Below are 12,741 nucleotides of genomic sequence, written 5' to 3'. Positions count from 1 at the left end.
GGAAAAAGGACATAGAAAAGTCCGTGGTGGTGTAAGGCTAGTCATTCACACCTCAAGGGGCGTACCCTGAGTGCTGGACTTAAAGGTGTGTGCCAACACCACCAGGCTTGAGTATTTCCTTAATTAATGACCAGTGTGGGATGGCCCCAGCACACTGTGGATGGGGTTAACCTGGGCAGGTGGGTCTGCACTCTTTAAGACAATGAAAGTAACCGTAACTAAAACAGTGCCAGTGATGGCTAATTTGGGTTATCGCCTTGACTACATCTGGAACTAAAACCCCCAAATAAGTGTTAAACCTTGAGGGAAGTTTTGCTTAATTTGAAGTAAGAAAAAAATCCATTTCTTTTTTTTTCTTCTTCTCCATCTTTATTAATTAATTAATTAATTTATTAATTAATTATTTCTTATTTACATTTCAATTGTTATTCCCTTTCCCAGTTTCCGGGCCAACATCCCCATAGCCCCTCCCCCTCCCCTTCCATATGGGTGTTCCCCTCCCCATCCTCCCTCCATTACTGCCCTCCCCCCAACAATCACAAAAATCCACTTCTAATCCAGGCCTTTTAGATAGGATAATCCAGGTCTTGAGGTGTGAAGACATACCTTTAGTCTAGACCTCACATTGTACAGGAAGCCTATATAAGGACATGGAAGAAGGAAGCTTCTGCTCTTTGCCTGCTTGCCCTCACCTTGCAAGTCCATTCCCTCATTGGCATTAGAGCCTACTTCTTCAGGATTCCAGTGTAGACTGAAGACCAGCCGAGACACGCAGCCTTGTGGACTGAGCAACTACTGGATTCTTAGACTTCACAGACAGCCATTGTTGGATCAGCTGGACTGCAGCTTGTACATTGTTCTAATAAATCTCCCTTCTCTCTATATGATAAATATAATGAATGCATAAGTTCATTCATAAGTTTTGACACTCTGAACCCTAATTACAATGCCTGGGTGATATATCTGTATCTTGAGGTAAATTGATTCGTGTTCCTGAAAATCCACTCCCATTGATTTCCATAGTGGCTGTACAAGTCTACACTTGCACAAGCAGTGGAGGAGTGTTCCCCTTACTCCATATCCTTGCTAGCATGAGCTGTTACTTGTACTGGTCTTAGCCATTGATGGTGTAAGTAGCTGTTTTGATTTGTGTGTCCTTGATGGTTAAGGATCTTGAGCATGCCTTTAAGTGTTTCTCGGGCATCTGAGTTTCCTCTTTTAAAAGAATTTTGTTTCGATATGTACCCTAATTTTTTTTTTTTTAGTTCTTTATCTATTTTGGATATTAGTCCACTATCAGATGTGCAGTTAGTAAAGATCTTCCCACTCTGCAGGCTACCACTTTGTCTCAAATATGGTACCCTTTGCCATGCAGGTTTTCAGTTTCATGAGGTCTGATTCATTAATGCTGTCTTAGTGCCTGTACTATTGGTATTCTGTTCAGAAAAATCTTGCTGTGCCAAGGAGTTCAAGGTTATTCTCTACTTTCTTTCTTCAGGTTCAGTGTATCTGGTTTTATGTTTTGGTCTTTGATCTATTTTGTGCAAGGTGATAAGCACGGATCTATTTGTATTTTTCCACATGCAGCCATACAGTTTCACCTTCGCCATTCCTTGAAGATGGTGTCTTTTCCAGTGTGTATTTCTGGCTTCTTTGTCAAAAATCAGGTGTCCATAGGTGTGCAGATTTACGTCTGGATCTTCAATTTGATTCCATTGATCTGTGGTCTCTTAAGAGTCTGTATCACATCTGTCCAGGCTGACTCTGAGTCTCCGTTGAGAAGTTAGGTGTTACTTTAATAGGTTTCCCTTCATATTATACTCAGTCTTTTTCTTTGTAGTTTTTAATACTCTTTGTTCTGTACATTTAATGTTTTAATATGTGGTGAGTGAAATTTCTTTTCTGGTTCACTATATTTGGTATTCTGTATGCTTCTTGTACTTTGATAGGTATCTCCTTCCTTAGATTAGGGAAATTTTGTTGTATGGTTTTGTTGAAAGCATTTTCTGTTCCTTTGACCTGGGTTTCTTCTCCTTCCTGTTTGGATTTTTCTTAGATTTGGTCTTTTCATAGTATATATCAGGTTTCATGGTTGTTTATGCCATGATTTCAGATTTAACATTTACTTTGGCTGGATTATCCATTTATCACATCATGTTCTCAATCCTGAGATTATCTTGTCCATCCCTTGTGTACTGTTGGTGAGGCTTGCCTCTGAGGTTCCTGTTCAAGTTCCTACATTTTTCATTTCCAGATCCTGTCAATTTGGTTTTCTACATTGATTCGATTTTCACTTTCAGGTCATAAACTGTTTTATTCATTTCTTTAAGGTATTTATTAGTTTCCTCTTTAAGGACCTCAATCATATTTATAAAGGCCATTTTAAGGTTGTTTTCCTGTGTTTCAGCTATGTTGCAATACTTAGGACCTGCTGTGGTAGGATTGCTGGTTCTAATGGAGACATATTGTCTTGGCTGTTAGTTGTTTTCACACCTGAGTCCAGACACATGGGTTTTGGGAAGACTGTAATTCTAGGTACTGATATCTAGTCTTGTCTTTTTTGGGTGTTCCTTGGTTTTCGTTGCCCTCTCTAGTAAGAGAGTGCGGTGACTATGTGTTGTTGCATGGTTAGGAAATTCTTCTAGGATCCTGATAGGTTGGCTACTGGATGTTCCAGGCAAAATGTTTCTAGAAATTGGGACCTGACACTTAGGGATAGGGATGGGCTGGAGGGGTATTAAGGAGGTCCACGGGAAAGAAGAAAGCAGGATACTCCACCAAGATTTGCTAAGTGCCCTGGGAATGGGGGTGGGGAGCGAGGAAAAGCCGCAGCAGACGGTCTGTTACAGAGCTGGAGATAAAACTGGGGGGCTGGTTTTGGAGGAGCTGAGGGAGTGGTGACATCTGCAGTTGGCCTACCTGCTTCTCTGGATGGAGTCTCTGCATTCGTAACCGCAGGAAAGTGCGAGGCTAGAAAGGAGCTCCACTGTTACTGGAAATAATGTCTCAGAGCTGGAGGGATGGCTCAGCGGTTAAGAGCACCACTGCTCTTCCAGAGGACCTGAATTTGATTCCCAGCAACCACATGGTGGCTCACAACACGGAACTTCAGTCCCAGGGGATCTGCTGCCCTCTACTGACCTTGGTGCCCACGGTACAGACATACATGAAGGCAAAACACTCATGTACATAAAATGTCGAAAGTAGGGGTTGGGGATTTAGCTCAGTGGTAGAGCGCTTGCCTAGCAAGCGCAAGGCCCTGGGTTCGGTCCCCAGCTCCGAAAAAAAAAAATGTCGAAAGTAAGATGGGAAGATATGTTCAGTGCTTGGCTGAGTGTGTAACATGTAGTCTTTTCAACAAACCACACAGTATGATTCTAATCCCATTTATAGATGATGAAAGTGGGGTTTGAGGGTAAACTCTACGAAAATGGCAAAGCTGGAATGCAAACATAGACCCGACTCAACATTTAAAAAAGTGATTAGAAGTGAAATATTCTGCTCTTCAAAATGTGACTAGTAGTCAAAGTGAAAAACAAAACAAAACAAAAACAAAACTAGACTCCCCAATTGAATGTTCATAACAACTTTTATTAATTCACCAAACATCTTAATTTTCTCATCTTCAGACCCCATCCCCCCAAATCAAAGATCTTGATCCATCTTCAACATATGGAATTATATATAACTTCAGGTTAAGGACTAGTTATTAGAAATTAAACATTGGTAGTACCTAAAAGCTCAGAAGGAATATTTGCTGGCCTTTCGTATTAACAAGGTACGATGCAGGCAGGGATGACCTGGAGCTTCTAATCCTTCTGCCTCCAATCCTCAAGTGTTGAGATTATAGGCAGGCACGGCACCTGCTTTACCCAGTGCTGCTGACCCTGACCTGGGGCTTTGTGAACGCTCGATAAGAATCCTGACCACTGGGCCCCAGCTCTGCTCTTTCTCCTTTTAAATGTATGTGTGCATGTGGTGTATGCACACATCTGCCCTTCTGTGTCGGTGTACACGCACGGCCCATGTGTGGCTGTCAGGGGATTGGGTCACATCACACAGTTTGTATCAAAAGTCCTTTTACCTATGAACTATCTCACTACTGCCGACTGCTTCTTGGTTTTTGAAGTTTGTGTTTTCACATACAAGTGGAAAAACAAACACGATTTTATACAATGGTTGAGGTTTGTTTTTCCAATGAATTTGTGATGTAGTTGCCGTGTGTCTATCATGCATGGCCAACTAATTTTCAAGGATTTCAAAGAACATTACTATAGATTTATAAAACATACATGAACCACACATAAAAGTATTTTCCTTTCCTCTGATGAGTTACAAAAGATTTAGGAGATTTACCAGGTCTTAAGGCACATGTTTCTAAGTGCTAATTTCAGTTTAAGGCGATGTAAGATTCTTGACAAAAATGACAAAATATTTGTCAACACCATTTCCTTAGACTCATACATAATACCCCTTTTCTGTTTTCTAGCATTAGTGTCTTTTAAGTCCCCTTTCCTCATATTCCACTAAGAGCATATTTCCCAGCTAATTTCTAATTAAGGACTAGTTTTTAGAAATGAAATATTTTTCCTACTTCAAAACCCTAAGCACCTAAAAGAAGTAAATCCACTATATATTATTTCCCACAAGGTAAAACTTATAATTTTATATTAGAGCCTGGAAATTGGATGGAATTTCTAGCTGTGGCTGAGGCTCATGAGAAACACTGGTGGCCTTACAGGAAATGGTAGAGAGAGGGAGTGCAAGCGATCAGGACAGGTGAGTGGAGAAGTAGGAAGAGGGGTGGTGGGAGACATCGAGAGTCTTTAACACAGACTCTCTGGTCGCATAGCTTAGCCTTTTGATGCATGGCCGAGTCTTAAGTTTTACCTGTATTTGATTATCTGGGGCATGTGCTGATCAAAATCTTTGCTCTTTCCTGCTCCACAGACGATTTGGGAACTCAGAGGTATTTCCCTTTGATCCACTCCTGGCAGGTGCTACAGAGAGCTTAAAAGTAGTAAAGTTTACTTAGACAGCCTGTCATGTCACATACACAGGAACTCTCCCTATCTGAACAGGTCCTGCTTGATGGTAAGGCCCTAACAGAGAAAGGCTACAGGCAGGACAGGTGATCTTGTCACTAAGTAGGTCTACTGTTCTTCCAGGTGTGCCTTATCTAGAAATGTCCCTGGACTTTTCAAACACCTGCCTCAGCCAGAAGTACAAGGATTCAGTGTCTCTTACTCTAGTTAGGCCACATCAGCTACCATGAACCCATTTCCACACAACAAACTACCTCCTTGCACCTTATTCTCTCACAAGGAACTTTTTTTTTTTTTTTCTTTCGGAGCTGGGGACCGAACCCAGGGCCTTGTGCTTGCTAGGCAAGCGCTCTACCGCTGAGCTAAATCCCCAACCCCACAAGGAACCTTAAAAGAACGGGCTCTGCTCTTCCTAGGTGGCCGAAGCCTTTTCCTTCGAACCAGACTCTATGCCACTTTGAGGGACGATTCAATTTCTCTCTCTCAAACTGTTCCTCCCTGAAGCCCAACACAACCTAATATTTCTAAGTGTATTATAGGAGGATAGCCAGTACTCACAGCCAGGTTTGTTTTTGTTTTTAAATGCACTTATCATGGATGACCCTCTGTTTCTCAAGATTTGCTCAAGGTCTTGCCCAAATACTTTTTCAGGAAAGGTTTGAATATGCATGGCCCATAGGAGGTGGCACTATTAGGAGGTGTGGCTTTGAGGTCTCAGCTCTATGCTCAGGTCTGGCCATGTAATCTAGCCCCTCCCCTCCTGGCTGCCTTGGAAAGACAGTCTCCTTCTGGCTGCCTTTGGATCGATGTGGAACTCTTGGCTCCTCCAGCACCATGTCTGTCTGTATGCTTCCCGGCATAATGATAATGGACTGAACCTCTAAAACTGTAAGCCAGCCTTTATAAGAGCTGCTTCGACCACGGTGTGTGTCCACAGCAGTAAAACCCTAAGACAGCAAGCATGGCAATTAGTTGAGCAGCTTTTGACTTTCAGGTGGGAAGACGATAAAAAGGCCTGTTTATTACAATTTCTGTGAAACAGACTGACAAACCTGTCCATTCAACAAAAGGGAGCAAGAAGGATAAGGACTGAAGAGAAAATTATGTCAAGTCTTTCTAAATTCAGCTACAAATTCAGTGCAATTCCAATAGGAATCACATCAGTTTGTTTTAGGGAATTGAACTGATGGTAAAACCCACTCAGAAGAATAAAATTCCCAAGTAGTTATTTTTAGCAGAGTAATACGAGGATAAGTCATTCCCGTTGGATAAGAAGACATGCTACAAAGCTAAGACAATTTTGTCAGCTGGGGAAATAGCTCAATGGGTAAAGAAGTGCTTGCCATGCAAGTGTGAGAACCTAAGTTTTGCATGCCCAGAACTCATTCATGTATGGTTGGGTGCAGTAGTACATGTGCCTGTGATCCCAGCATTCCTTCAGGGAGACGGAGCGGGGAAACGGGAGAATCCCCTGGAAGCTGGTAGGCTAGCTAGCCTGGATTATGCAGTGGGAAAAGACAAGAGACCCAAAGAAGACAAGAGTTCAAATAAGCACTTGAGGTTGTTTCCTGATGTCCACAGACAAGCTTTGGCATGTACAGACCTGCACATCCACATTGTACACACAGATAAAAAGTATTACCCTGGGTAAGGAACTATACACTGAGTATTTTACAATACAAGGATTTGGTTCATAGCAAAATGAAGGAAATATGTGTAGTTAAGTAGATAGTATTAGGGAAGCTGGTTATAACTATTCAGTATAGCAAGAAGACGCTCAGATAAAAGACTCAAAATGATATAACCAGGCAGCAGGGTCATTTAGGCTTACGGAAAGGTACAGTGCATTAAACAGCACAGCAGAGGTAACATTCTTTTGTTTGGCCATTTGGTTGTTTCCATTCAATTCTAGACAGACAACTCTGCCACAAAATCCACCCCATTTCTCTAAGAGGGAGACCTGCAAAGTGCAAACAACAATGTCAAAAAAAAAAAAAAAAGAAAAAAAAAAAAGAAAAAAAAAAAAGAAAAAAAGAAGAAGAAAAAAAAAAGAAAAGAAAAAGAGCCATGGCACTTCAATTCCAAATCAAAGTCCTCAGAATCTCCTGGATGCTGTTGCATGAACACACAACCAAAATGGGCATGGTACCCAGCCGTAGCAGGCACCAAATGGCAGCACACTGCAGCCATTCCTTTGCATCTTCCCTTCTGAAATACCAGACATCATCACCAAGGTCTGTGGATGGGAAAATACCAGTCCCTGCCCAAACTCACGACGTCATACGTGGAACTACATCACAGGATTAAATTATCATCTACACCTGAAAGGCGCATGAGGCATCCAGACAACCGTTTCAACTGTCAAGTCTCAGACATGTTCAGGTTTCTGATCTCTGATCTCAGAGTTTACCGATACCAATGCATGACCAGAGAAAGGCCCTCATAAATCTCTTAGCTCAGAAATGTCCCCAGAGGGACATCCTAAAGCTTCCTCGCTACAGAAAACATGAAGCCAGAAAAATCTCTAGAGGTAAGTTCCACCGTCCTGTAAAGGAACAAAAGCAGCAGCAGCAGCAGCAGCAGCAGCAGCAGCAGCAGAACGTGTGCTGAGAAGCAGCTGCCTTTTGGGTTGAGACAGGGACTCAGACTGGTTCCAATTCGCTGTGTGGTAGAGGATCTTCCGACCACCTCCAAGTGCTGGGACTGAAGACTGGACCACTCATTATGCCTCGCTCCTATTTTTCTCCTCCTCTCAGAGGGGAACTCTTTTCCATTAATGAGCAGAGATCTTAGGTTGGGCTCAAACTTCAAAGTACAGCTAAGAAATTCAACTCCAATTCAAGATATAAATGTATATAGCAAAACTATAAAGTAACAGAAAAGCAAGATGCGAAACAAACTAGGGAGAATTTCCATTATATTAATGATACCAAGAATTAATAAATGCCAACGGCAACGCTAAGTTATCTCCAACTTCTCGACCCGGTAGGCAGGTGATATTAAAAGTACAGACAGCGTCTTACGCTAAAACAGTGAGCAAGACGGAAGCATACACCACAAATGAGAAACCAGACTGACTGGGAAAGGAGAATGTATTTTCCCCGCGATGGATAATATTGTTAGCGACTGTACTGAGAAGTGCATGGGTTTAGTAAAGCATGTAACCTGTGTGTCCATGATGGCAATTCCAGAATTGGAATTTACATTTAGACGTCTCTGATCAGTAAGCGGGCGAGCCGTCGGTAGGCTGGAATCTGACAGCATTAGTGGGAGGCCCCGTCCTGTGGTCTGCCTGCTTGCCGGGTGTGACTTGCTCTGCTGCCACCATCAGCTGACATTTTTCAAACACTGAACCAAAAGAAGTAAACCTGTAGGAGGCACAGCTTACAGAAAACATCAGAGAAGCCAGAAGTGTTAAACACGAAGGCTTTTTCTTCAAGGGAAGAGGATGGCTAGTGTCTGTTCACCTGGAAGGCTGGAGTGGATGTTGTCTGAGAGGCTGGTGATCTTTTGCTAACATCCCGAGCCTTTTCTCCCAGTGGCTAGAATACATCCTCATGAAAGAGGTCCCATGTACTTTGCAGTTTCGATTGATATAGCCCATCCTCATGCTTATTACCAATCTCCCAGGCCCTAACTCTGAAAACCGTTTCTCTGTGAGTAAGAACCCATTTTTACAGTGAAGGTCACAGTTGCCTCAGTGAGGAGCTGTACTTTCCACGGGAGTTTCGTGTAGCCATGTAAAGGTTTGTTGTAGTAACTGTTGTGTGGAAACCTCTTCCCAGTGTTTTACTGCTTTTAAAGCTTGGTCAGACCCAGCACCTGCTAAAGTTGTGCTCAATCAAGTTTCACGTTAACCCCTTCCCAGCTGTGACGCTTGCAGGCACCCAACATAAGCCCTTGTATTAGGCTGTTTCTGTCAGAGGGTCACAGGGTGAGGAAGCTACCTAATACACATTGGAAGTAATCAGACAGTGCACACTAAAGAGAAAAAACCATTTACATGCATCAGATTAACAAAGGGGGAATGTTAAGGGAAGAGAGAATGTCAAGTCTTGCTGGTGGATGGGAAAACTGAAACAGAGAATACAAAGGTTAGCTTCTAAAGTAAATATGCACACATGAAACACTTGGATCATCCTAGTCTAAGACAAAAAATCAAAGATGGGGCCAAGTAAACTCCCAAGGAGACAGACCTGCAGAAGCAGGGAGACAAGTACTCAGGACTAGACAAAATGGAGACACGATAGAGTTGTATCTGCTAGCCAAAAGCACACACGTAAATTTTGAAAACCCAATTTTATAAAATACACAGTATATAATGCCAATATAATTAACTTAAAAAGTTACAAACTTTTATGTAACATTCTAAGGAATGTATTCAAAGTATGTAAGATACCTAGGAGATACAGGCACTGAATGCGGGTGGGAGTGAGAAGTACGGGGTGAGACTGGTGTCAACAATTATGAGCAAAAAACAAAATTTATTTTATGTGAGCAGAGACACTTGTAAGAATTAAATGCTCTCTCAAAATGTGATGTATAATAAAAAATATTCTTAAGTTGCCACATGATTTATAAGCAACTGGCTTTAAACAAAACTTTATTCTCCCAAAAGATGAATTAAGAGGCTATACAAATAAAAAGACCTTTCAAGGTAACACTAAGAAAATGTCTTTAGTTTGGTAACTATTCCACTTGTTTTCCTTTTTTGTTTTTCTTAATTTGTTTAGACAGGGTCTATGAAGCCCTGGCTATCCTTGAGCCCACCAAATAGACCAGGCTACCATTGAACACCTGCCCCTCTGGGATTAAAGGTATATGTAACCACGCCCAGCTTCCACTTGTTAAGAAAGTTACATTTTGCATGACCATGCCCAGCACTAGTTTGAATTACTATTTTGTGTATGTGCATGTGCCTGGATGAGTTTTTGTGCACTACATACATGGAGATGCTGTGGGGCGAGAAGGGGGCCCCGGCCCCCGGGAGCTGGATCCCAGATGGGTGTGGGTGTTACGAACTGAGCCTAGACTGTCTGCAGGAGCCATCTCTCTAGGCCCTAATTTTAATTCCTAACTACATACATGTGAATCTGAGGCTTAGGCTGGTATACTCTGACACTTACATAGGCTTGAAATGTTTACGTGCATAGGGAAAAACATGAGATCGACACACCATTTTACTTTTTAATATCCTTAAAAAAAGCTCCAATAAGAGGTAGATGTAGCAACTATCCTTAAGTTATCAATGACAAAACAGAAAATTAATAATGGCACTTAGAACTTACAGTGAGTGTAGTGTCCAATCTGAGCCGGGTCTTGAAAATCAAATACATCTTTATTCACTGTGTGTGTGATACAGCATAACTGTGGAGGCCAGAGGGCAGGGACTGAACTCAGGAAGGCAAGATTCGTGGCAAGCATGCTTTACCCACTGAGACATTTCAGTGGCCCAGGTTTCTCAAAATCTAAATTTGAGGTATTTTTATTTAATTTGCCTGTAGACAACGTTTCTACATTTTTTTTCTTAATCAAAAAGAAATAGCTGGGGTTGGGGATTTAGCTCAGTGGTAGAGTGCTTGCCTAGCAAGGGCAAGGCCCTGTTGGTCCCCAGCTCGAAAAAAAAAGAAAAAAAAAAAAAAAAAAAAAAAAAAAAAAAAAAAAAAAAAGAAAAAAAAAAAAGAAAAAAAAAAAAAAAAAAGAAATAGCTATGTGGTGGTGGTGGTGAGTGGCAGAGTTCGAGGCCAGTCCGGTCTACAGAGTGAGCTCCAGGACATCCAGGGCTACACAGAGAAACCTTGTCTTAAAACAACAACAACAACAACAACAAGGAAAAAGAAAGAGAACAAGACTCATTGGTTTGTAGTAACATATACACAATGTCCTGGGGGGGAGGGGGGGTTAACTCTGAACTGCAAGTTAACATTTATCTTGAAAAAAGAAATCAAATTTCAAATATTTTTATTTCTCCAGTAAACTGTTTTCACCATCTATTAAAATAAAAAATTTGACTGTAATGTATTCTTTTTCCATTAAAGACAGCACAAAATAAAGAGCAGCTGTAGTCAGGTGGGTGAACAGTTTGGACTGGCCAGACTTGAGTAAGATGTATAGTCTGAAAAGGAAGCTGACAAAATACAGTTACAACCTTTGAGGTCTGTTTTCTTACTGTATCTTCTGATTCATTTCACTGAAAATGTAGTTTCCTGTGAAGTAACACTACTTCAGTAAGCCCCTAAGAAAACAATACTGGAGCCGTGACCAGTCCATTCGTTTCCTCTAAACTGCAAAATTTTCTGCCATTTCAGTCCTACAATTGTTTTTCTATGATTTTAATGAAGAGTGGACATAGGTGGTTATTAGGTTACTACTACAATCTATCATAGTCAGCCAAACAATAAAGACCCTAAAGGAAAGTTTTATCATCTAATTGTCTAAGCTCTTTTCTACACAACTGAAATGTAGGCCACAAACCCTATTTCCCTATTTCAAAGCTCATCTTCTAAAACAAACCAACCCCAAACCTAAATAGTGCTGACTCGACATTACTCCTACTTTATTACTGGTATTTAATCTAGATGTCTAGACATGAGAACAGTTCAGACATCTCAAGTTTCAAGTTAGTTTGTTAAAAGACTTGGTTTTGTGAGCCAGGGCCATGGCTCAGTGGTAGGAAGGCTACTATTGAGTGTGAGAAGATCGGCCTAGAGATAAGTAAGTACTGAGTGCTTTTCTCTGTTCTAAGTCGAGAGGACACATGACCTACTGTACTGTCATCTCCTTCCTAATGGGTCTTCAGCTCTCTGTTCCCGGACATCTTGGGTGAGACGTGGGTTAGTGTCAACTGCTCTAGAGTTACTTATTGACAAACACATCTATATGGAAGAAACAAAACCAAGTCACTTTTTATCAAAAACCACAGCTGTTAGTAGTATCTATAAATGAATTCTGTATCTATTCTGACAGTACTAATCTGTACAATTATATTCACAGTAAGCAAGTGGGGAAACTGTACTGAAACATAACACGTTTTCAATATTTAAAGCTGAACTTGATTTTGGAATTTATGAAAGTAATTATCTTATGCAGAAGCAGAAAATTCAGGATTAACAATCATTACTGCCAGTACTGATTATATCGTGAAGTGTAATCTTAAAGGACTTCCGTCTTGGAGGAGAAAACCAAAAATCCATAAACTGTGATCACTCAGGATGAGATCTGGTTATACATGTTACTGGCTCAGGATGAGATCTGGTTATACATGTGATCACTCAGGATGAGATCTGGTTATACATGTGATCACTCAGGATGAGATCTGGTTATACATGTGATGGCTCAGGATGAGATCTGGTTATACATGTGACTGGCTCAGGATGAGATCTGGTTATACATGTGATCACTCAGGATGAGATCTGGTTATACATGTGATGGCTCAGGATGAGATCTGATTATACATGTGACTGGCTCAGGATGAGATCTGGTTATACATGTGACTGGCTCAGGATGAGATCTGGTTATATATGTGATCACTCAGGATGAGATCTGGTTATACATGTGATGGCTCAGGATGAGATCTGGTTATACATGTGACTGGCTCAGGATGAGATCTGGTTATACATGTGATCACTCAGGATGAGATCTGGTTATACATGTGATGGCTCAGGATGCCATTTCGTGATGCTGTAAAGAGACTGAG

The sequence above is a fragment of the Rattus rattus genome, chromosome 11, assembly GCF_011064425.1.
Source record: "Rattus rattus isolate New Zealand chromosome 11, Rrattus_CSIRO_v1, whole genome shotgun sequence".
NCBI classification, from domain to species: Eukaryota; Metazoa; Chordata; class Mammalia; order Rodentia; family Muridae; genus Rattus; species Rattus rattus.
This window is presented reverse-complemented; position numbering follows the sequence as displayed.